The sequence below is a fragment of the Xenopus tropicalis genome, chromosome 7, assembly GCF_000004195.4.
Source record: "Xenopus tropicalis strain Nigerian chromosome 7, UCB_Xtro_10.0, whole genome shotgun sequence".
NCBI lineage: Eukaryota > Metazoa > Chordata > Amphibia > Anura > Pipidae > Xenopus > Xenopus tropicalis.
In genome coordinates, this window is record NC_030683.2 from 31,187,005 (window position 1) to 31,214,055 (window position 27,051).

Here is a 27,051-nt window from a genome sequence, read left to right on the forward strand (position 1 = left end):
CCAACTGGTGATAGCTGGTTTCCATTAACATTTTGCATGGGTGCTTTTATTACTGGTTTAAATGCATATTTGGATAATATATCCCATGTTCCATGAGTCTTAGCATGGACCCTGTATGTGAGGTTCTCTGGTGGGCCCAGACCAACACTGCCAGATACCGTTACACCTGCAAAGTAACATTTAGTTACTTAGGATTTCTATTAAAAAAGGATCAACTTTTTCCAGAAAAAGCAAACACATTTTACTTATAGGTTTCTACTGCATTTAACTAGATATTATGACTAATATTTACCAAGCAATGAGAAGAAAAATGGTAATAACATTTTTAAAAAATCATATCTAGTATAATGCTTATTTATTAAGCTACATATATATATATATATACTCCTTTCCACTATTTTTTATAGGTACAATTCAGTTTGTATAGTAGAATCTATATCTGACTGCTTTAAGCAAGCTAATATTGCTTAGAAAGACCTAGTTGGATGTTACTGAGCTTGGATAATATGTGACACTTTCATTTGGGTACAGTTTTGTATCGGCGGGGTGTCTTCTGTGACTAAATACAGGCCATGGGCTCAGTTTGGAGTTTGTATTTCAGCCTTGCACTTTAAAAAAATGATTCTTTCTGCTACAAGTTGGGAATCTCCATACATCAATACATATTGTATATTGTATCACTATCCATCAGGCAGATGTCCCATTAAGTGCAGTATACGGTACAAGAAAAACATGGGGCAGATAAAGTGCAACAAAAATGTGTCTGTGTCTAAAGAACTCTACTAGGGTTATATTAACTATTATTAATATTCCATGGGCTGTAAATAAAATCTCTTTCCTTCAATAGGAGGAGCCGGACCAGTGAGCGTGCAAGCTCCATCTCCGAGGCTGAACCCACTGAGTGTGACCAGCTACAATTTCTTTTCTGAGCTGGGAGAAGGAGGTTTTGGCAAGGTGAGAGATTGGTTCCCACTATGAGTAGCCTAGTGCTCTAAAAAGGCAATAATATATATATTGACCCTTTTCTTGTCTTTCTCAGGTTATGTTGGCTACTCTGCGAGACAGGAAGCCATATTTGGCTGTGAAATTCTTGAGAAAAACTGATGAGACCAATTACAGCAATGTTCTCACTGAGGCACAAGTGCTGAAGATCTCGCGAGAGTGCCAATTTCTTTGCCAAGGCTATGCCGCTTTTCAAACTCAGGTACCACATTGGCTCAATATTTCCATTTATTCCTATAGATGCAGAGCCAGATTGGCCTGCCAGAGCACAAGAATCTCCTGGTGGGCACCAGCCCTATTGCCCCAGACAATGGCAATTCCCATTAGGCCTTTCTTATTTTCACTATAGGTCTATATGACACCTATTATATTTAACACTGTCAGTACTTATTACTGTGAGAGTGGGCATTTATTGACGGGCTCTCTGGTGGGCCCTAGCAGGCCAAGTCTGACGCTGCTTAGATGAGAGCTTACTCATACACAGTGATGAGAGAATTTTGTAGCTGGGCATGAATTGGCTGGTAAATTCTGCATGTCGGCATTGGAAGCTTTTTTTGCAACACTGCCGCAAAAATTTGCAGATTGAGGGAAAAGTTGTGGTCGCGTCAAAAAAACACATGCGGTTTGCGCAATTTTTTAGCAGTTATGCAAATTTTAAGGCAAAATGGGACAGATTTGCCATCACAAAATATTTAACCCCAAAGAGATTAAACAGGACAGTATCAAAACCCTTCCTAATGCCATTATACACATTATATACGGCCTGCTTGCCTTGTACTCCCCATACATGTTCATGCAGGATTTATATATCCAGTACTGCATTCTGCCTGCAGAGATTAATAACAACATGCAGGGAACCCATCAACGGCTCGCAATATTAACGAGCTGATTCCATATATTCCTATTGTATCGTTTTATTTGTTTTGTGCAGCATGTACAGGAGTGGGTACTACCCTATGTTGTGTAAGTGTTCTGCCATTTCTTCCTCCCCTTTGACTCTTTCCATTTGTCTGTGTAACCAGCGGCACGCCTTCTATGTGATGGAGTTCCTGAGTGGGGGCAGCCTTGAGGATGAGCTGAAGCAACATGGCGGGTTGGACACGGAAAGAGTTCAGTAAGTGGCACGTGGGGTAAATGGTACCAGTAAAATATCACTAAGAAATTGCTTAATTTCAGTTGCACCTATAAGAAGAACAGAATAAAATATTTTGACAGTAGGAAGTATATTCAAATTACTTTTTCATTTTCAAAAAAAAGTTTTTTAGGATTGACTTAACCATTATTTATTTCTCTGTTAAACAGGTTCCATTCAGCGGAGATGATCTGCGGCCTGCAGTTTCTACACGGCAAGGGGATCATCCATCGGTCAGTACAGATTTCTTCATCTCTGTAACATTCTACAGCAAAGGCCTCACACAGGTCTCTCTGCAAATCAGCAGCCCTTGTCTTCTTCTACGTAACTCCTTTAAACTCTTTATTACAGAGACCTGAAACCCCTGAATGTTCTTTTCAATCACAAAGGACACGTCAGAATCTCTGACTTTGGCCTGGCCAAGCACAACATCTTCCCAGGAGACACCACCACTGGCTGGGCTGGAACCCTAGACTACATGGCCCCTGAGGTAAGAAATGGAAGTAAAGCACATATATAAAACAATGTGTTTAACTTCCCCTTAAAAACCCGTGTAAAATAAACAATCGCATTGCCATCTTTACTCAATGTACTCCATACACCCAATGGCCAGTTGAATCCATTGAACTTTCTTGCCAATATTTTCCCAATAGACATACTTAGAATTTTTTACTTTTCCGCGTCTTTTCAAGATTCTACATGGAAAAGAATATAATGCAGCAGTAGACTGGTGGTCATTTGGGATCACCATCTACGAAATGGCCACCGGAACGTTGCCCTTTGACAACCCCAACAGCGAGGAGCTCATTAAATCCATCAAGTCATATGAGCCTGAGATATTTGATTGGCTGGATGACGAACTGAGACATCTTCTGGGAAAGGTGGGTAGCAACAGTAGGATAGAAGTATTGTAACATTCAGAAATATATTATTATATCTCCTCCTTGACTGGGCTAAAACTAAATTTAAGATCTCTGAATCTGACATGTTTATGAGAATGTATTGTCTTTATGTACTTAAAGAATTTTTTAAATGTATTCTCCCTTTTCTTTTAATTAGCAAAGATCCATTTTTTACTACGTGTTCTTGTTTTGTTTTTGTCCATCGATTCTTTAGCTCCTAAAAAAGAAGCCTAAACGACGCCTTGGTCTGAAAGGGGACATCAGGTGCCACCCGTTCTATGAATCCATTGATTGGGTGGCGCTGGAAGAGGAAGAAGCAGAACCCCCATTCCAGCCAAGAGCAGTAAGTAGACGGTTGGGGAATACAACTCACAAATGATTATAGCCCTGGGCGAATAGCGCTGACAAGTGAAATAGGTGGATCAGAAAGCAGCGGTTTTAGTGTGTGGAACTTGTATTTAAGCATTAAAAACCAAAGTCCCCATACTCACACAGCCATGACAAAAACCCATGGAAAACCTACTCACATAAGAAAGGTGTCTCGGCAAAGGCAACCAATATGGCATTTCCATCTTTAAAGGTTGTATAATTCCATTGTTACCTTTAAGTAATAGTGATCGGGGCGACCACTGACGCCGCCTTGAGGTGGCCTACAGGGATGCTGCAGAGAAATAATTCTGATTTAAAAATAGGAACTTTGGCTTTTTAAGTTACCAGGAGCAGCAATTTTGCCACCCCTGGTAACTTCACGGGAGCTGCTGGCTGAGGTGAGAATCTTAACTCCCCTAATGACAGCAGCACCCCTGACTGTTATGTCAAACACATGGCAAACTGAAACACAAATTATTTTTACACAATCAAAACCCATCATTTGGACCTCTTAAAGCAAATACAGCAATTATTCAATTACTTATATTAGATACATTTTTCATAAGGTTAACTAAAAATATATTTTTTCCTTTCATGCAGCCAGCAGAAAAGCTATTCCAGCCGTATAATGGAAAGGCATTGTCATTCCTAGAGACACCGGAGAATGAAGTTACATCAGGCGACAAATACATTGTGCCCGACTTTTCATTTTTAAATTCCACCTGGCTGGAGTAAGTATATAGGCATGCATATAAGCCAGCCATAATAACACCATGCTATTCCATCTAGCTCAGGGAAATAACATCAACGGGCAGTTGGCATATCTGAGGGCTTCAGCATCATCGCCTGCTGCACAAAGGCCAGGTCATCTCTTGCAATTCCAACCATCAGCTCCACCTTCACCTGGGATTCCATCTCCCAGAGTATGAGACTGCCGGGTAACATCAGGCCTGGAATTATGAGAGGCAGTCACTCATCTGGCACATCAAGAGAGGTAAGTTCCAGGTAAGTATTTATTTCTAAGAGAGAATGTGTGAGAGAATGTGAGCTAAGGGTGTAACAAGAAGGCGAGCAGATACTAAGATCCCAGCCTGCTTTGCCTTCCTGCACATCATGTCTATATAACCCATACCCTGATAGTTATGTTTATAGTTCTGTAATTCTGTAGTTTTTCCAGGCCAAGGGTTTTTTTCCCTGTCCGAGGCAAATTACCAGCCGCTTCAGAGGGTTTTTTTTACCTTAGCCTGCAAATTTAGTTAAATCAGTTAAGGTTAAAGTTAAATGAGCAAAGGGTGGGACTCATAGACACGTGCAGTTGATGCCTCTTGAGTTGTCGTTGTTTGTCACGTTTGACATGTTTTCTGTTGAGGGGAGCCAATGGCAAATTATTCCCATTGGCTCTCCTCTGAGGCGTTACACCCGGAGGGAAAGGTGTGTGAATGCCGGTAACAGGGTTGAAGCCTTGCCGTGGCGTTACTGCTCACATGTACAAACATGTGCTAATTCAACCAATGGTGTGACTGTGAGTGAAGCGTTGTTTTATTGGTACAATTTGTTTTCATTTGTGAATGACCCTGTCTAACTATTTTTTTGGGATTAAGGTTATAATTTTCGTTTAAAGGAATACTTTATCTTTAAATTTGCATTTGGTCTGAATTTTAGCTTGTTCTTCAGCACCACTCTGGTCTGGGATTTCAGGTCTGGTTGCTAGGATCCAATTTACCCTAATCAAGCAGTGGTTTGAATGAGAGACTGGAAGATGGACAGGAGGGAACCCGAATAGAAAGGTGAATAATAAAAGTAATGATACAATTGTAGCCTCACAGAGCGACAGATTTTCGGGCTGCTGGGGACACTGACTCCCATTTAAATGTCCCATATGGGCTTATTGGGAAGTGTCTGGCACATAAAATAGCTGTAATTAGGAAATCAATATGAAAAATGACTGACTATATCAGTATCCCTCAGAATACTGGGAGATCTGATCAGTCGAAAGAGAGATACTAATAAAAAGGAAACAAGAGGGGAGGCTATACTCCTTTACAATGATAGGCTAAACCTGCTGCCGTGTGATACAGAATGGGCTCCATATATCGATATATGAAGGACCAATATATGAACAATGCAGTAAAACCAGTCAATTATTAGAGGCCTGAGCACCACCTATTATACATAAAAATGTAATTACAGGGGGGAAAGTGGCCAGAAAGCGTGCTGATCAGACATACAAGTACGCAGCTCCCATCTCCAAGCTCTGTTAAACTAGCATTTTATATAGATAGAAGACCATAAAAGCAAACAATATGGGCAAGGAAACTAAGAGGAAACATCCTACGCCTTCATAACAGAGCTCAACACAGATGGGAAACCCATCTCTCTCCTCTAATTTCGACAGACCAGGTGACGCAGGGCCTAACAAGCCTGGTAAGATGGCGGATCCCTTGATACGCAGTCCAAGCCCCTTGCATTCCATCAATTTTCCCCATCATTTGCTCAACAACAAGACCTTCACTAACTTCTGATGACGAAATTGGATCTCCAAGACATGACAAAATCCATCAAAGCTGCCCAAAGAGTTGTACTGAAGGAGATAAAAGACACGCTCAAAGATATAAGAGCCAAGCTTACCATTTTCTCTAACCGCCCAGCTGGAAGGCTGCTCTGTTACCTTCAGGGAACCAGATAAAGTTCCCTGGTGAGGACCTACCAGAGAAGGAAATACAGGAATGGGAGATGCCCACAAAGAAACGAAGAATGACACCCAAGCTATCTTTCAGGGGTGATTGACTGTAATATATACAGCACTATGTGAACCCCTAGCTCATCCAATATAAATGGGTAATCATCCTTGCTATATAGTGATAAAAAAAAAATACGTTACACTAAAGGTGTTTTGAAAACTGTTCCTTTTCCCCTCCCTTCCCCCCGCCCCTATTTTTTTTTCTTTTTCATTCATTACTGAAAAATCTCTAAAAATTTCTAACTAATTTCCTAACTTCTAACTGAAGGTTTTACTATAGGAGTATAAATGATACGCTTACTTTTATGTCCCTTAGTGATACAGTAAATGGTTAAAGCAATAGGACTTATCTCGCAAAATGTTATCACCAGCAAGTTACGCATATGCATGTTATAGTGCAGCAATGAATGAGGGGAAACTAACAGATGTAGGTAAATATAAGGCTGCTTAGCTCACCCATTTAGATTTCCAGTGATTAGGCCACCCTGCCCAGAGTGCGGGAATTGGGTTTGCAGAATATATTTAGACAACTCCCTATCAGAGTTTCTGTAATGTGGTTAAATATCAAGGGTCTTAACACTGTCCAGAAACTAAAATTAATAAGAATTAACACAGGAATACAGGAAATGCACTCTAAAAGAAATCAACGTCAAAGCTATACATTAAAGGACAAGTCAACACAAAATGTCATTTTCTGCAGAATAAAAGAAAACAACACTCTAAGCAACTTTGCTATATGCATTCATTTATAATGGTTTATGAGTTATTTATAGAAATAATGGCCATTAAAGCAGTGCTTTTCTGTCATTTTTTACTCTCTGCCCTGGTAGCTCTGACTCTTGAAACACAAAATAGCAGATTGACAGACCTGTCTTGCTGGAGGAGACTGGCCTTTGCAGTTTTTTGTTTGCTTGGGTCAACGAAAGAGTCAGAAGAAAAAGGCAAAAAAAAAGGCAAAACCCCCCCCCAAAAAACGCTTAAGAGTCTGATATTGCCCCACATTGGGAAGATAAAGTGAGGCCAAAGGGTAAAATTTACCTTGCATTCCCTTGCCCATATTGCAGTCACCCTGTTTATCTGACATTTGATCAAGTAGAACCCAGTTTGTAGCCTCCACAGTAAATATTCCAGCAACTTGTAGTTTTGATGGCTGTGGCCTACTAATATATATACAGGTAAGGGATCCCTTATCCGGAAACCTGTTATCCAGAAAGTTCAGAATTACGGAAAGGCCATCTCCTATAGACTCCATTGTAAGCAAATAATTTTAATTTTTAAAAATGATTCCTTTTTTCTCTGTAATAATAAAACAGTGCCTTGTACTTGATCCCACCTAAGGTATAATTCATCCTTACTGGAGGCAGAACAATCCTATTGGGTTTATTCAATATTTAAATGAATTTTAGCAGACTTAAGTTATGAAGATCTAAATTACGGAAAGATCCCTTATCCGGAAAACCCCAGGAACCGAGCATTCTGGATAACAGGTCCCATACCTGTATTACTGAGAACTTTAAAGTACAGTTTAGGCATTGAATTAACTTTAAAATAGGTATCCTGTACCATAGCGACTTTTTTGCTTTTGTTTAGGCCTCAGACCTATCCACCCCTCTACTAGCATCTATTAATTGCTCAATATATCTGGGGTTAGGCATACACCTCTGCCCTTGGTCATTTACGGGTACAAAGTTAGCCCCTTGGAATCTGGAATATGTCAGTTTCATATTGGAGCTTCGTACATAAGATATACAGCTTGTTAATGAATCCTCCATTTTGGCGGCTAATTATGAGAAATATTAAGCCACATCTATTAAAAAGTATTTTAAATTATATGAGAATTATCTGAAAAAAAATAAAAATAGCAAATATCCCATTACCATTGAAAATCAATAAGCTCTATACCTGATCAAGAGCTTTTATATTTATCAAATTATGCTATAGCTCGATTATGACCTTGAAGAATTTCCCAAACTTAACACAACTGCAAAATTCCCACTGCACAGTTCTATCATGTCAAGGAGAGGATCTGTTGTTTGATTTCTGGTTTTTCAGCGGTGAAGCCCACTCCTGGATGACCGATACGGGTAAGTCCTCCCCACTATATGCCAGCGATCTCTGTTCTGCTAAATCAATCGCTGGTAAGTTATGGCAAAATTGTTGCACTTCACCCGACTCTTCAAGATTACGAGAGCGCCCTTCTAGTTGAGTTATCAGGGAAAAAGGGTAGCCCCATCTATATTTTATGCCTCTTTCTTCTAGAACTTTTGTCAGTGGCCATAGTGTGCATCTTTGCTGTAGGGTAAGCCACGCTCCTGATATCCTGATATATTTCTATATTTTGACCCGCATAGGAAAGCTCCGATGTACACACTTTTTGCATAATTGTCTCTTTCAGCTTATGATTCTGCATACAGCATATGGTATCCCTGGATTGTTCACTCCTTTGCGGCATACCTGTAGCTCTGTCTATTGCTGTATCAAGTGGTCGGCCCAATATGGAGTTGAAGATTTCCTGTAAGGCTGCCTTCATCTCTGCGGGTTTAACGGACTCTGGGATTCCACATTTTTAAGTGAGGTGAAGCAGACTGGGGAATCTGATGTTTCTTTTCCCGTATTTGCCCATTTTATCATTTGTAGAGGTCTTGTGCTAAAAAGAAAAGCTGCAGCTGTCCTCTCAGGTCATCATTTAGCCACGACCCGAATCTAGACCTGTTTTAGACCCTACGGATTACACCCCTATCCTCTCTCTTGCAGACCCTACCTGCCTGGGTGCAATGCTTTTGATGGTCTGATCAGGGCCGGATTAATACTGTAGGCGCTACTAAGCTTGCACAGGTTGTCACCCCCTCCCCTTCCCTCTCCCAGGCATCAAAAGCGTGCGAACGTGCATTTACGCATAGTTTTCACTCATGTCCAAAGCATTGGGATTGGTGCGTGGGAGATTTATAGAGCAATCAAATCTCCCACACATTCCCAGTAATTGGACCAAATTCAGAAGGGGTTGGGCAGCATGCCGCCCTAGGCCCGGGCCTTTCTGGCCTTTCCACTAATCTGGGGCTGGGGCTGATCACGCCTGTAATGGAGAGACTAGGCATTACTAAGAGTAACCTGGAGGCCTGCAACAAGCCTGCAAGTAAATGGTAACGCCGCACTGTTCCAGACATCCCCAGTTCTAGAATTGTGAGCACAATGACTGGAATGCATGAACATCAGTCACCTGTGCCTGAGGGATCTGGGTGAAATGCCCACCACTCGAATTCATCGTCCAACCTTTAGTCAGATCCACCAATTATCAAATAAGTCTAGTGGGATACCCACTCGGGCCACAAACCTTATAGAAGCTTTCTTATAGACCGTACCACTCAAATATAATCCCCACCCAGGGTATGAGGGAGACAAAATGTGTAAAACTTAACTTTTAAGGCATTAAAAATGATAGTTGTACTCAATAATGTATCTGGGTGTAGGTATAGACACAGAGACAGCCTCCTAGAAAGTGGGACTTCAGTTACCAGCGTCAGTAGTCCGAACTGGTCCATGCCACATTCAAAGTATTAGTATCACCCAATGAGTTTTTAATGATTAAAAAAATAAATAAATAATAAAATAAGGCTAAGGAACCTGCTCAAGACAAGTATATTATCTTATTGAACCGCACCACATCAATGCTTCCCTATAGATGGATTTACCTGGCAAAATTAAAAGTTATCTACAAAAGGGAAACCCACCTAATCACTGACCCCCAATACGGGAAAAAAATACTGACTGAATGGGACCTCGCCAACCAAAGCTTATGAACAGAAAAGATTGGACAAAGAATGGGAACAAGTTCCAGCAACAAAGACACCATGGAAAAGAAATTTTCTTCACAGTGCTCAAAGCAACATCTCTTTCAAATCTTTTATTCTGCTCACCACCAATACCCTCCGGCGGCAAAGAGAGAGCAAAACTATGCTTGACAATTATACCCTACCTATGCTCACTTCTAAAAACCCGAAGTGACCCTCTCCCCGTAGGTGACCAAGGCCAATGAGAATACCTGGCACCAGAGAGTGCTATAACGCACCTATTTCCCCTTATTACCCACAACCTTTTTGTTCTTTATATTTACAGTTATGGCACAACATGTTAGTTATGTTTTGATTAAGTTTTGTTTAAAAATGTATACTTGCGGGGCGTGGCCAGGATGTCGCTGTGAGAAGACGTGTTTTATCGCTGCTCCTTGCCACCAACTAATATTCAGACTAATTTCAGCAGCACCAGTGCTTAAATTGCATACTACTGGCAACAGCAAACTTACCACACGATGGGGAAGCATACCAACAAATCCAAGCCGGAAAATATGCTCGAACGCTATCTCCAGGCATCCCAAGACGTGGAGAAGGCCCCTGACACAGACCCACCCTCACCAGAGTCTGAAGCAAGTTTGGGGCGCAACTCCACCAACGGAACCCTCCAATTCCGAACTATTGGCAGCCATAAAAGGGAATCATGCCTCGATAACCACGCAACTGGAGACCATCAAAATCGACATATCTCTGCATCCCATGCCAAACGAACTTACAGCACCAAGGCAGCAAGTCCAAATACTCACTAACAGAGCCGAGGACCTGGAAAACCGCAACCGCCGCAATAACTTGTGCCTCCTAGGCCTCCCCGAAAAATCTGAAGGTAACTGCCGCGAAACATTCGCCGAAACATGGCTACGTGAAGTCTTGGGTCCTGACACCTTCTCGCGGCTACGGACTATCGAGCGGGCCCACCGCATACCAACGCGGCCACTTACCACCAATCCCAGACCCTTCATTATGCGGTTTCTCAACTACCGTGATAGGAACGCAGCATTAATTGCAGCACGGAAAAATGGCCCCCTCACCTGGAATGGCAACAACATCTCGCTCTATTCAGATTACTCCCTGGCAGTCGAAAAACAATGCGCATCCTTCCAAGGGGTTAAAAAGAGGCTCCGCGAAGCAGGGATGGTTTACTCCATGATCTACCCAGACAAACTACGCATCGCATCAGAGGGCACAACTCACTTCTTCCTGACCCCTAGCGATGCAGACCAATGGCTCAACACCCAGAGGCGCCAAGGGAGTCCACGCAACAGCCCCAATCGACGCTGATCGGTGACCACAACCAGGCCCCCGTGAGTATGCCTACACCTACTGCTAACGAAGCAACCACATTCAGCTGGCCCCTCACAGCACGATATGCTACTTGACCCTAGTGACTAATGCCCAGCAAAACACTCAACTCCTAAAACACTCAGGGCAAAATGGCGGCGCACTAAGAAACACATGCGTCCATTGACAATCTCTATAACCAAAACATCCTAACTACCGCCAGCAATATCATGGAACTAAAATCGCTGCACAGTAAAATAAGGCACAAGGACACACTAACCAACACCACTTAGAGCGATTCAACACTAAGGGGCACATTTACTAATCCACGAACGTCTGAAAGCGTTTTTTTTCGTAATGATCGGTATTTTGCGATTTTTCGTAAATTGTCGCGACTTTTTCGTAGCTGTTACGACTTGCTCGTAAATTGTTGCGACTTTTTCATAGCGTTACGACTTGCGCAAATTGTCGCGACTTTTTCAGAGCCGTCGCGCTGAGTACGAAAGTTTCGGATTCATTCAAGCTTCAGTATCGTGACTTTCCAGGTTCCAGGTTGGAACTGCAGAGTGCCATTGAGTCCTATGGGAGGCTTCCAAAATCAAATCTGAAAGGTTTGCCCGCCGTTTCCGAGCGCTCAATACGAAAAAGTCGCGTCAATATACGAGCAAATCGTAATGGCTACGAAAAAGTCGCGACAATTCATGCAAGTCGTTAAGGCTACGAAAAAGTTGCGACAATTTACGAAAAAGTCGTAACGGCGACGAAAAAAACGCAAAAAATACGAAAAAGTCACAAAATGTTAGTTTCCAATCCAAATTTTTCCCATTCGGATTCGTGGATTAGTAAATCAGCCCCTAAAACTCATTCCGTAGACATGAAGTGACACTACACGCATCATCCAACACAGGAGCAACCAGTGCTCAATTAACGACTGCATTGTGACAAGGACCTGAGACTGCCAACTCCAAACTGCTTAACCTGATAACCAACTCCGTGAAGGCTCCTATTATATATTTGCTGCCTCATTAGACAAGACTGGGTAAACCCCTCTTCTTTCCCGCAGCCTGATAATCTCCCCTCGCAAGGGACCCTGCATTATAAACGCTGCTCTACCTTGCTGCTGCTGGCCATATACCTCAAGATCACAGGGTGCTCGCAAAACATAGTGAGCACGTAAAAGCAGGGTGCAGTAAGTATTAGGTACAAGCACCTACTGGTTGACCCCCCCCCGTTCAATACTGTTTCTGGGAATGGGCCGTCTATGCTGGATAGATGGGCAGGGAGGGATAGGGTGGGATGGGAGGGATAGGGTGGGATTGTTTATATTTGTTACTGTTTCAATGTTAAGCTTTACTCTGATGTAAATAATGCTATGACCCCAAATACATACAATGACACACAAGTCACAACCCCTCACCACACTACCGCACTAAGACACAATATAACTTACAATCAAGGCAACTCCACAATGGGAGATATTAGCTTTCTATCATGGAATGTCCGTGGGCTAAACTCTAAATTCAAAAGAACCCTCATGTTCGACTATGTTAACAAATACAAGCCCGATCTCCTCCTCCAGGAGACCCACCTGACCGGGCAAAAACTCCTGGCACTTAAAAAGAGAAGCACGTACTCTTTGAATTACTAAACTTGACCGTAGACCATTATGGTAGATATGAGATTCTCCACTGCAAAGTTAACAACCAGACAATGATAGCAGCCTTGGTCTACATACCAACCCCCTTCAATAAAGAGACACTAGAAGCTATTTTCGGGAAAATCTCCCCATATTTGCCCTGTCCCCTAGCTATAATGAAGGCACCAGTCAGGGCAACACGGTTTGGGAGGCATCCAAAGCAGTGGCTCGTGGTTCCCTTATATCTGCAATCACAAATGCTAGAAACGCAAACAAAAGTATAAGGCTGATGCCACACCAGGCGTAGGGCTGATTTTTTCGGCAAGCGGAAAAACGCTTGCCGAAAATTCAGCCCTACGCCTGCTACTTGTGCCTGCACCCGAATGAATGGGATACGCTCGGGTGCAGGCACATGTAGCCGATATACGCATGAAAACGCGAGACTTTGCATTCTCTCGCGTTTTCATGCGTATATCGGCTACATGTGCCTGCACCCAAGCGTATCCCATTCATTCGGGTGCAGGCACAAGTAGCAGGCGTAGGGCTGAATTTTCGGCAAGCGTTTTTCCGCTTGCCGAAAAAAATCAGCCCTACGCCTGGTGTGGCATCAGCCTAATAGCCAAAGCAGAGGCGACAGTTCTAGCAGCTGAAAAAAGTTATAGCAAAAACACCACTGAACACAATCACCAATAACTAGTCTCTGCTCAAAGGGAACTGGAACAAACCACTTGTACTTGCAAGAAACTGCTATATGCAAACCAACGTGCCTTTGACCAAAGGGATAAAAATGAAAAGACCCTAGCATACCTGGCCAAAATTAACAGCCCCACCACTCTGATTGCAATAATTAAAAACAGCCAAGGTACCTATGTAACAGACCCAATAGACATAGCTAATGCGATTGCTGACTACTATCAGCATCTCTATTCCTCACGCATTACAGGCACAGAACCTGAAATGCTGCAAATCCTGCAAGGAATTACCTTCCCCACACTGAATCTGCTTACTTAGACAGTCCAATAACCCTTAGCGAAGTAGCCGAAGCAATTGGATCCCTCCCCCCAGGGAAAACCCAGGGATTAGATGGTCTGCCCGCAGCCTGGTATCGCCTGTTGAGTAAAGAACTTACCCCAAGACTCCACTCCACTCTACTGAATGCTAAAACATCTGGCACTCTCCCCCCCCTCCTTCTATGCCGCAATTATAGTGCTTATTCTCAAAGAAGGGAAAGACCCAGAACTCTGTGACTCATACAGGCCCATCTCCCTTATAAATACCAATGTAAAAATACTAGCTAAAATACTTGCACGGCGCCTTAATAAAGTCATAACATCCATTGTTCACCCAGATCAAACTGGATTCATGCCCAAAAAAGCACCGCAATCAACCTAAGACGCCTACATACCCACCTCCAAATTGACCACCTCAATACTGGTTCCATGTCCATTGTGCCATTAGATGCCACCAAAGCCTTCGACTCTGTCGAATGGCCATACCTATGGGCAGCACTAAACAAATTTGGTATAGGCCCCACATTTATCTCCTGGATAAAACTCCTTTACCTCTCCCCAGTGGCACAAATTCGTATCAATAACGTCACCTCCATACCCTGCTCTCTTACCAGGGGTACCAGGCAGGGTTGCCCTCTCTCCCCCCTTCTATTCGCCCTCGCAATAGAACCCTACGCCCTATTGATCCGCCAATCCCCCAACATACAAGGGCTCAAATATGGTAGACTCGAGGAAAAAATAGCCCTGTATGCGGACGATGTTCTTCTATTCCTCGCAGACCTCCGTGAATCCCTTTACCTAACGCCTTAGCCCTAGCAGACAACTTAGGCGCATATAGTAGTCTTAAAATAAACAAAACCAAATCTACTCTCTTCTCCCTCGAAAGCCACCAAGCAAGGGACAATATTCAGGGACTGAAATGGGTCACAAAATTAGGATATCTTGGCATCACTGTATCACAAAACCCGGTTGACTACATAGCCGACAATATTTAGCTGATTATACACAACTTCAAAAACATTAGTGGACTTTGGGAAGCTCTCCCCCTGACTATATGGGGCAGAGTAAACTTATTCAAAATGATATACCTACCTAAATTCCTATATGTCCTCCACCACGCCCCCATATGGCTCCCCCCACAATTGTTTAATCGCATAGACTCAATTCTCTTCACCTTTATCTGGGCCCACAAAGCCCCTAGGGTCAATAGACATACACTAATGACCCCACAGGACAAGGGGGGTCTAGCCCTCGCCCACTCCGATTTTACTACTATGCTACACAGCTAATGTTCATACACAGCTGGTTAACTCAAGAGCTGGACAATCCCCTTACAATACTCCAGGCCACATGCATGGGATCTTTGGAAGCCCTGAGAAATGCTCCCTATAGGAAAACAAGGGACACCCCAGGCCTCCCTCCAGTTATTGGTATCCCACAAAAAATATGGGCAACAGCAAAGACCCTTTCTCTCAAATCTGCCCACTTGTCATGGCCTCGCTCCCCGCTATGGAGGAAATCAAATTTCAAACACCTACTTCACCTCCCAGACTGCCATTACTGGCCCAAGCTTGGTGTCCGCCACCTGCAAGACCTTCTGTTTGAGAGTAACTTTCCAACCTTTGACCAACTACAAAGGAAACTAAACCAGACAAATATAGTATTTTACAGGTACCTCCAAATACGTCATGCGGTTACATCGCAATTTGGTACCCAAACAATCACCACCGCAACACCAGCCTATGAACAAAGACTGTGGGATCCAAACCCCAAAAAACTGGTGTCTGATCTATACAAGGTGCTCCTACAAGCCCAAGGGTCCCCATTTGAAACAGCAAAACGCATATGGATAAGTGATGTCCCGCAGCTAGACGATGACAAGTGGGCAGACATAACATGTGATTTATACAACTTTTTGATTTCTACCAAGGACAAGATGATCCAGTTTAAAATAATACACAGGACATATATCACCCCATTAAGACTTAAGACCCTGGGGAAAAACCAGACCGCCCTCTGCCCCAAATGTCAAATGACAGACCCGGGGTTCTTCCATTTAATATGGACCTGCTCTGCAATTACAAAATACTGGACAGAGGTAACCAAATATTTGAATGAACAAGTTCTCCTGCCGGGAATCCTATCTCCAGAAGTGTGCCTACTAGGCTTAATTGATGACCTAGTGCCTTTAACCAAAACTAGAACATTACTTAGATCACTGTATTTCTATGCAAAAAAAAATGATCGCAATAAAATGGATGAGCCCCCACCCACCTGATATCCAGCAATGGATACAACTAGTCAATTTGAGAATGTATGGGAACCCTGGATAGAAGCACAGTCCGAGGCAAACCCCTTAGTATAGCTCAGGGACTTCAGAACTAGTAGACTCCCCAAAAACCACAATAACCCAATATTACCCAGGTTATGCTGTCCGGAAACTCACCAACCTTCATTCATTGTTATGTATTATTCTTGTGATCATAACATAGTATGCTTTCCTGTACTATTGTATGTATGTTTTGTTAAGAAAATAAAATAAAAACCTTTAACCCTTTAAGTGCCAGCCGAATTCGTCATTTCAGTTCCCCCCAGTGCCAGACGTTTTGTGAACATTCTGTGCTCTCTCAATGTAGGGGCTTTTACTGGGGGCAGGGTTAAGTTTAGGTAGGCAAACTATATATTGTTTTTTTCAGGAGAACCTGAGCTTTCCAAATCTACCTGAGTTTTTGTGTATTTCCACTTCTGGAACAAGATTTAGAGCTTGAAATACAAAAAAAAAAAGAAAAAATGCTATTTTTCATGATATAAGGATTTCTACCAGAAACACATTTTATTTTATGGACAAAAATTCAACTGATTTGGAAAGCCTCATGTCTCCCGAATGTGCCAATACCTGATATGTATAGTTTTATTGAGATTTCTGACTTCTATAGATCAAAAACTCCCAGCAGTAAATTACTAAATTTTCAAAGCATTACAGCAGAATACGGCATACTTTACATTCCAAAGCCAAAAATCCTGGAACATTAGGTTTACCCCAGGAAACCATACATTTTTGAAAACTACACATTCTGACGAATCCGAAATGGGTAACTATGTCTTCCAACTCCTAAGTACCAAACGGCAATGCTTTACTGAATTTAGCATTTTCTATAAAAAATTATGAAAATTCTAAAAAATCACCTCAAATCTTCCATTTTCAAGCACCTTATCTCCCACATAACATTAGGTACGAAGAAAACACACCCTAAATATGAAAGCCAGGGGTCCACTGAACAGTTTGATGCCCATTGTGCATAGGATCACCGATGTATCTGGAATTTAGAGACCCCAAAAGGAAGTTAGTACATACAAATTGCCCAGGAGATCTCTTTAGCTACTGAAAATTCAATACGTTTACTGCATTTTCTGTGGGGTAAAAACACAAAAAAATACACTGACCCCCCAAAATCATATATTTTTGGAAAGTACACATTCGGACGAATTCAAAATTGGTACCCATGTCTTTCTACTCCAAACTACTGAGTCGCAATTCTTTCCCAAAATTGCCAGTTTTGATGAAATACCTAAAAATCACATCAAATCTTCCACTTTCAAGCACCATATCTCCCACATAACATTAGGTTCCAAAAGAACACACCCTAAATATGAAAGCCAAGGGTCCGCTGAACAGTTTGATGCCCATTGTGCATAGGAACACCAATGTATCTGGCATTTAGAGACCCCATAAGGAAGTTAGTGCATACAAATTGCCCAGGAGATCTCTTTAGCTACTGAAAATTCAATACGTTTACTGCATTTTCTGTGGGGTAAAACCCCAAAAAAAATTAATTGACCCCCCAAAACCATATATTTTTGGAAAGTACACATTCGGGCGAATTCAAAATTGGTACCCATGTCTTTCTACTCCAAACTACAGAGTCGCAGTGCTTTCCCAAAAAGTTTTGGTGAAATACCTGAAAATCACATCAAACCTTCCACTTTCAAGCACCATATCTCCCACATAACATTAGGTACCAAGAAAACACACCCGAAATATGAAAGCCAAGGATCCGCTGAACAGTTTGATGCCCATTGTGCATAGGATCAGCACTGTATCTGGCATTTAGAGACCCCATAAGGACGTCAGTGCATAGAGATTGCCCCAGAGGTCTCTTTAGCTACTGAAAATTCAACACGTTTACTGCATTTTCTGTGGGGTAAAAACACAAAAAAATACATTGACCCCCCAAAACCATATATTTTTGGAAAGTACACATTCGGGCGAATTCAAAATTGGTACCTATGTCTTTCTACTCCAAACTACAGAGTCGCAGTGCTTTCCCAAAATTGCTAGTTTTGGTGAAATACCTGAAAATCACATCAAATCTTCCACTTTCAAGCACCTTATCTCCCACATAACATTAGGTACCAAGAAAACACACCCTAAATATGAAAGCCAAGGGTCCGCTGAACAGTTTGATGCCCATTGTGCATAGGATCAGCACTGTATCTGGCATTTAGAGACCCCATAAGGAAGTTAGTGCATAGAGATTGCCCCAGAGGTCTCTTTAGCTACTGAAAATTCAACACGTTTACTGCATTTTCTGTGGGGTAAAACCCCAAAAAAATACATTGACCCCCCAAAACCATATATTTTTGGAAAGTACACATTCGGGCGAATTCAAAATTGGTACCCATGTCTTTCTACTCCAAACTACAGAGTCGCAGTGCTTTCCCAAAATTGCTAGTTTTGGTGAAATACCTGAAAATCACATCAAATCTTCCACTTTCAAGCACCATATCTCCCACATAACATTAGGTACCAAGAAAACACACCCTAAATATGAAAGCCAAGGGTCCGCTGAACAGTTTGATGCCCATTGTGCATAGGATCAGCACTGTATCTGGCATTTAGAGACCCCATAAGGACGTCAGTGCATAGAGATTGCCCCAGAGGTCTCTTTAGCTACTGAAAATTCAACACGTTTACTGCATTTTCTGTGGGGTAAAAACACAAAAAAATACATTGACCCCCCAAAACCATATATTTTTGGAAAGTACACATTCGGGCGAATTCAAAATTGGTACCCATGTCTTTCTACTCCAAACTACTGAGTCGCAGTGCTTTCCCAAAATTGCTAGTTTTGGTGAAATACCTGAAAATCACATCAAATCTTCAAGCACCATATCTCCCACATAACATTAGGTACCAAGAAAACACACCCTAAATATGAAAACCAAGGGTCCGCTGAACAGTTTGATGCCCATTGTGCATAGGATCACCGATGTATCTGGCATTTAGAGACCCCAAAAGGAAGTTAGTGCATACAAAGTGTATACACTGCAATATAAGCTACCGTCATGTGCATTATGCGGCATAAGACCCCCTAACAGTAAGGAGACCCTAGAAAACTATACATTTTCCGAAAGTACACAATCTGACAAAACAAAAATGGGTAAATACATCTTTCTACTGCAAACTACCAAACTACAAAGCTATGCTAAACAGAACGATTTTTTTGACATTTCTGAAAATTGTCACAAAGCTTGCATTTTACCCCATTATGTACCCCCACATTTTGTACCGTATCAACATGAAACATTCTAAATATGAACACCAGGGGTCTACTGAACAGTTTGATGCCCTATATGCATAGATTTACCAAACTATGTGGGGTACAGGGGCACCCAAGTAAAAATAGTGCATATGAATTTTCACATAAGATGCTTCGGCTCATGCAGTTTTTGTACCCGGTATGTGTATTATGTGCCATACGACCACCTAACAGTAAGGAGACCCTAGAAAACCATATATTTTCCGAAAGTACACATTCTGACAAAACAAAAATGGGTAAATACATCTTTCTACTACAAACTACCAAACTACAAAGCTATGCTAAACAGAACGGTTTTTATGACATTTCTGAAAATTGTCACAAAGCTTGCATTTTACCCCATTATGTACCCCCACATTTTGTACCGTATCAACATAAAACATTCTAAATATGAACGCCAGGGGTCTACTGAACAGTTTGATGCCCTATATGCATAGATTTACCAAACTATGTGGGGTACAGGGGCACCCAAGTAAAAATAGTGCATATGAATTTTCACATAAGATGCTTCGGCTCATGCAGTTTTTGCACCCGGTATGTGTATTATGTGCCATACGACCACCTAACAGTAAGGAGACCCTAGAAAACCATATATTTTCCGAAAGTACACATTCTGACAAAACAAAAATGGGTAAATAAAACTTTCTACTGCAAACTACCAAACTACAAAGCTATGCTAAACAGAATGGTTTTTGTGACATTTCTGAAAATCATCACAAAGCTTGCATGTTGCCCCATTATGTACCCCACATTTAGTAACGTACCAACATAAAACATTCTTACTATGAACGCCACTAGTCTACTGAACAGTTTCATGCCCAATATGAATAGATTTACCAAACTATGTGGTGTACAGAGGATGTCAAATTGAAATACAGCAGACAAAATGTCCATGTGCATAGACAAGTAACAAAGAACAATGTAAAAAGCAGCAATTGATAAAAATAAAAAAAAAAATCACTAAAAACATTTTTTTTTTTGCCTAATAATATCTGCGGGCAGAATAACAGACAAAAGTCAAGCGAACAAGAACTATGCATAACTGAAAATGCTATAAAATGGCTAAACATGCAGTAAAATACCCAAAAATCCACCAAAATCACAGAAAATTTAGTAGAAACACCAAAATAATACACAAAAGGTATTGCGCAGTGCGGTTAGCGAATACAATATCCGCAATGGCAATAAAACATTTTTTTCAGGCAAGAATAAAAACGATGCGATTAGAAAAAAAAAAAAATTTACAAAATTACATAAGTGTGTAAGTGTGTGCGTACATTAGGTAAAATGTGTTTTGTGTGCATGTATGCAAGTAAGTGTGTGTAAGTGTAAGTGTTGTGAATGTTTGAAATCTCCCAACTCCCCTAAAATGTATGTGTTTGTGTGTAAATGTGAGTATAAGTGTGTATTAGTGTATTATTAGTGTATTATGTGTGTGTATGTGTGTTTTTGTGTGTTTTTGCCACTTACCTGTGTAGGAGATCGTTGATCTGCAGGGAGACAGCTGCAGCACGAGTCCGGCAGTGAGTATGAGCAGCAGGAAGCAGGGGGGCCAGCAGGGGGAGGAGCAGAGAAAGGCAGAAGGCGATCGTGAAATCCAGGCATGGATTTCACGTGCCTGCCTTTTCTTATGGGGCCCCTGGGCGATCGCGCCCCAGGGGCCACTCGTTCCCCACCTCTGACTTGTGTCTGGAGGCTGGGGAACGAGCGGGGAGCAAAGGAGCGGCTTGAAAAGCCGCTTCTCCGCTCCCAAACCCGGAAGTGCCCCAGGACGTAGAATCTACGTTCTGTGGCACTTTGGTCCTTTAGTACCCAGGACGTAGATTCTACGTCCTGCGGCACTAAAAAGGTTAAAAAAAAATGTATCCTTTTCTCTTCTTGGCAGGCGAACCTCTAAAGATTTATAATTTCAGAACTGGGAGGGATCACCACTTGGGGAAGTGACACTGCACAACATGAACACAGCCAATCCGAGACACAGTAAGTACACATCCCGCACCACAACATGGCCTTAAAAGAAACATCAATCAAAATTAGAGGGCTCAACTCACCACTAAAAAGACACTTAGTACTTAAAGAATCCAATTGCTCACAATCGGACATTATATGTTTCCAAGAGACATGCCTAAAGGAGGGCAACCCAACCCGACTAAACAACACTACTTTTCCACACCAATACTACTCCAGCCACAGAAAAAAGAAATGTAGCCATTTGGATAAACAAAAACTGTATCCCCCATATTGAGCAGACCCATGGGGACCTAGAAGGGAGATTCCTAATCCTTAAAGGGACACTTAATAATACTTCTATCACAAAAGCGTCTATATAAGCACCCAAAAACGGCCAGCTACCCTTCTTAAGGAAAACACTGAAACGAATAATAGCGGTCAAAAAGGGCATTTTGATTCTAGGAGGGGACTTCAATCTTACAATTAACCCTATAGTTAATACATAACTTAACATAGCAGGCTCTCTAACCAATTCCACAACCTTCTCAAAGAACAGGACCTGTATGACTCGTGTAGATTAACCCACGGAGCAGAGATCGGGACTACACCTACTACTCAACTGTCCACAATAGCTACTCTCGAATAGACTTGTTCTTGGTAGATAAGTATACCCTACAAAGCATGACCCATGTCCATATAGGGCAAATTAATTGGTCCGACCACGCCCCAATATAACTCCAGCTAACAACCCAACAAGTCTGTTCTTGCAGGGGCAAATGGCGCTCACATCACCGGAAAAGTGCACTAGGACAAACACATATCTCAAGGAGTATTTCACAATGAATGACACTCCTGATATACCAATAGGGACCCTATGGTGAGCTCACAAAGCTGTTATACGCGGACACCTTATTCAAATGGCTTCACTCCGCAGAAAAAAGCTACAAAAAGAAATAAAAGAATTAAAAGAATAAAATATTAGATACACAGAACAAAAGGAAAGCCTCCAAAAAGACCGCAAAACAAATAGCATAAGTGAAAAAAACAGACAGAATCCATACATTTCCTTCAAAACGAATTTTACTTAACTCAAACATCAAATCACACACACACCAACCAACCTAGAAATCAAGAACTTCCTCCAAAAAGCCCAACTACCTACCATGTCCCCAGATCAACTAGCAACATGAAATAATCCCATCCAAAACAAAGAAGTCATACAAGCCATTAAGAGCATGATAAAGGGTAAAGCACCAGGGCCAGATGGCCTCACTGTAATGTACTCCAATGATTTTAAAGGCCCACTAATAACCTATCTGACAGAGCTACTTAATCAGGTAAAGACAGGAACCCCTTTCCCAAATGAGATGTTAGCCGCAACAATTACTACTATACACAAAACAGGAAAAGACCCCGAACACTGTGCCAACTACCGACCACTTTCCCTTCTAAACACAGAATTGTTTGCTAAAACACTAGGCAATCGGCTACTACACTTTCTCCCCCAAGTAATGCACTTAGACCAAACAGGATTTATTTAGGGCAGGCAAGCAGCAGACAACTCAAAGAAGCTCCTAAACCTCATAGAAATAGCCAGAAGGGCTTCTACTCAGACCCCATAAGCCTCACAAATGGCAAAAGATAGGGATGCCCCCTAGCCCCGATCATATCTGACCTAATAGGGAACCACAAAGAAATCCATGTCATACAATGTGGAACCCAACACCACAAGCTGGCTCTATTTGCTGACAACATCATTCTCACAATTACAAATCCCAAAGCATCACTTCCAAAACTTATAGACACATTACGAGACTACGGCAGAGTTTCCAATTATAAAGTAAATTCCGGTAAAACACAAGCCCGGAAAGCTGCAAGTACTAAAAGACAAACATAGGTTTCAGTGGACAGACACCACTATAACATATCTAGGGCTAAAGATAGGTAACACGCCTACACAAATCTACACAGAAAACCAATGTCAAACTACTAAAAACTACTAAGGATACACTGAAAAAATGTGAAATCCTTTATACATCCTGGCTAGGATGCATACCTCTCCTCAAGACAGTGTTCCTTCCCAAGACATTCAACAAATTTATCTGGCACAAAACCAAGCCCACGGTCCAAGCAAACATTCTCTATAAATCCACAAAAGAAGGAGGGCTAGGCTTGCCCAACATCACTTTCTACCACAAAGGGACCACCATTAGCCAAACATTCACCTGGAGCCTACCAACAACAGATGGCAAGACTAGGAACAACACTACGCCACCAACCAAAAGCCCTTTGCATCTACTGTAGCTCCAAACACCCAATATACCGGCAGCAAAAGAGAACATATTACAAACTACTAAACAAACTCTAACAGTCTGGCAAACAACCAGAGCCAAATACACACTAGTCCCATTTTCCTTCCGCAGTGTTGGATAAATTGCGGGGATGTCTGCGACTACCTACATACATGATGGAGCTGCCCAAGATGTGCCTAGTTCTGGAGTCAAACCATTTCACTGATCTTTTAAGTAACAGGAATAACATTCTTTTACTCAACAAAGCTCGCCTTCATCAACATCGAGCTGGACCAACTCCCTTGTCAATATAGATCTGTTACTTTCCATATCCTCAGCTGTCATATCCTAAAAGCCGCCAGGATCCTCATACTGAAAAAAAAGTCAGATGTTATCCCCACAAAAACAGAACTAATCAATTTAATCAAGGAAGACGTCATATATGAAAGAATGTCAGTCATGGCCAATAATAGTCTTTACAAAAACCTCAATACCTGCCTGGAACCAGTGGCTTAACCATGCTAAAGCAATCCTCCTGCCTCCAGATGGACACCCAAATACCAAGGTTTGTGCCACAACAGAAATTTCCTACTAGTCTACAAACTAGACTGCAGTACTTTGTTCGCCAACAGAAACAATCACAATAATCAATGATAATGACAATAATTCCTGTAATGAATGCTCTTTCATTATCTTACCCTGCACCTCAGGGTGAGTAAATATCGCATACTGACATAGATCTATATTATACCAGTGGTGCTAGAGATTAATGGGTTGGGTCTCTTATTTACTTTATATAAACCTTATACTGTAGGGAAGGGAGGACCTGCAAATTTGGCTCATGGCAGCTCCCACACAAACAAAGGCAATGTAATGGAACTTTCATATTTCATTAAAAAGCTCAGAATCTGATTTCGATCTGGAAAAAGGGATTGAAAAATATCTACATAAAGAATAAGAAACTGAAAAACAGCATAGGGAATGTATGGGGGTCGCTAGCAGCACTCTGTACACTTATGGGTCCTCTATAAATAGTACCTACTATTTATTACTATTTATTATTTATCAATGACAGGTATTTATAAAGTAACAACTTATTCTGCAATGTGTGTAAACACTAAACATACAGATTTACATACAAAGCAGCAAATAACTGTTACAATAGTTTCAGTTGCTAACGTAGGTGCTAAATTGCAAAAGGGCAAATGCCAAAAGCACCCAATTAGCATGAGTGAACAGTGAACTTTAGCTTAGAAATGAAAAGCAACGGTCTAACACTAGGATTTTACCGTTACTCCCAAATAGCATACAAAAGTTGTATGTACTTACCCAACTGGTGATACTCAGTTTCCATTAACATTCTGCTTGGGTGCTTTTTTGACTGGTTTAAATGCATAGTTGGATAATATATCCCATGTTCCATGAGTCTTAGCATGGACCCTGTATGTGAGGTTCTCTGGTGGGCCCAGACCAACACTGCCAGATACCGTTACACCTGCAAAGTAACGTTTAGTTAGTTGGGATTTCTATTAAAAAAGGATCAACTTTTTCAAGAATAAGCAAACATGTTTTCTTTATAGGTTTCTACTGCATTTAACTAGATAGGCCCATATTTACCAAGCAATGAGAAGAAAAATGAGTTTGCCATGTATTTCTGGCTTGAACTCTAAAAAAATAATTCTTTCTGCTACAAGTTGGGAATCTTCATAAATCAATACATATTGTATCACTATCCACCAGGCTGATGTCCCACGTAGCATGTTAGTTGCCCGTCTTCAATAATGTTAATTTTATTAGGTTTAGCATTTTCTTAAGGTGCATTAAGTGCAGTATATTGTACAAGGAAAACAGGAAGCTGATATAGTGCAACAAAAATGTACCTGTGTCTAAAGAACTCTACTAGGGTTATATTAACTATTATTTTTCCATGGGCTGTAAATAAAATCTCTTTCCTTCAATAGGAGGAGACGGACCAGTGAGCGTGCAAGCTCCATCTCCGAGGCTGAACCCACTGAGTGTGACCAGCTACAATTTCTTTTCTGAGCTGGGAGAAGGAGGTTATGGCAAGGTGAGAGATTGGTTCCCACTATGAGTAGCCTAGTGCTCTAAAAAGGCAATAATATACAGTATATTAAGTCAATAATATATATTGACCCTTTTCTTGTCTTTCTCAGGTTATGTTGGCTACTCTGCGAGACAGGAAGCCATATTTGGCTGTGAAATTCGTAAGAAAAAATGATGAGATCAATTACAGCAAAGTTCTCACTGAGGCACAAGTGCTGAAGATCTCGCGAGAGTGCCAATTTCTTTGCCAAGGCTATGCCGCTTTTCAAACTCAGGTACCACATTGGCTCAATATTTCCATTTAGTCCTACAGATGCAGAGCCAGATTGGCCTGCCAGAGCACAAGAATCTCCTGGTGGGCACCAGCCCTATTGCCCCAGACAATGGCAATTCCCATTAGGCCTTTCTTATTTTCACCATAGGTCTATATGACACCTATTATATTTAACACTGTCAGTACTTATTACTGTGAGAGTGGGCATTTATTGACGGGCTCTCTGGTGGGCCCTAGCAGGCCAAGTCTGACACTGGGGGCTTACTCATACACAGTGATTAGAGAATTTTGTAGTCGGGCATGAATTTGCTGCAAAATTCCATGTCTCAGCATTGGAACATTTTTTGTGAAACTGCCGTAAAAGTTTGCAGACTGGGGTAAAAGTTGTGGTTGTGTCGAATTTTTAGGCAAAATGGGACGGATTTGCCCATCAAAACTCATACATCTAATTTAAAATATTTCCTATGATATATATATATATATATTATAGTCATCACAAAATATTTAACCCCAAAGAGATTAAACAGGACAGTATCAAAACCCTTCCTAATGCCATTATACACATTATATACGGCCTGCTTGCCTTGCACTCCCCATACATGTTCATGCAGGATTTATATATCCAGTACTGCATTCTGCCTGCAGAGATTAATAACAACATGCAGGGAACCCATCAACTGCCCACAATATTAACGAGCTGATTCCATATATTCCTATTGTATTGTTTTATTCGTTTTGTGCAGCATGTACAGGAGTGGGTACTACCCTATGTTGTGTAAGTGTTGTGCTATTTCTTCCCCCCTTTGACTCTTTCCATTTGTCTGTGTAACCAGCGGCACGCCTTCTATGTGATGGAGTTCCTCAGTGGGGGCAGCCTTGAGGATGAGCTGAAGCAACACGGCGGGTTGGACATGGAGAGAGTTCAGTAAGTGGCACGTGGGGTAAATGGTACCAG

The 27,051-nt window shown here is 41.6% G+C and overlaps 1 long non-coding RNA gene across 1 annotated transcript; it reads right to left on the bottom strand.

Annotated features, from left to right (window-relative positions):
• Window positions 1–25,250, bottom strand: LOC116412034. Its single transcript, XR_004223486.1, has 2 exons — window positions 25,088–25,250; window positions 1–166 (listed from the first exon to the last, which is right to left on the bottom strand). It is a non-coding gene; the product is annotated as an uncharacterized LOC116412034 (long non-coding RNA).
• Between the last annotated feature and the right edge of the window lie 1,801 nt (window positions 25,251–27,051).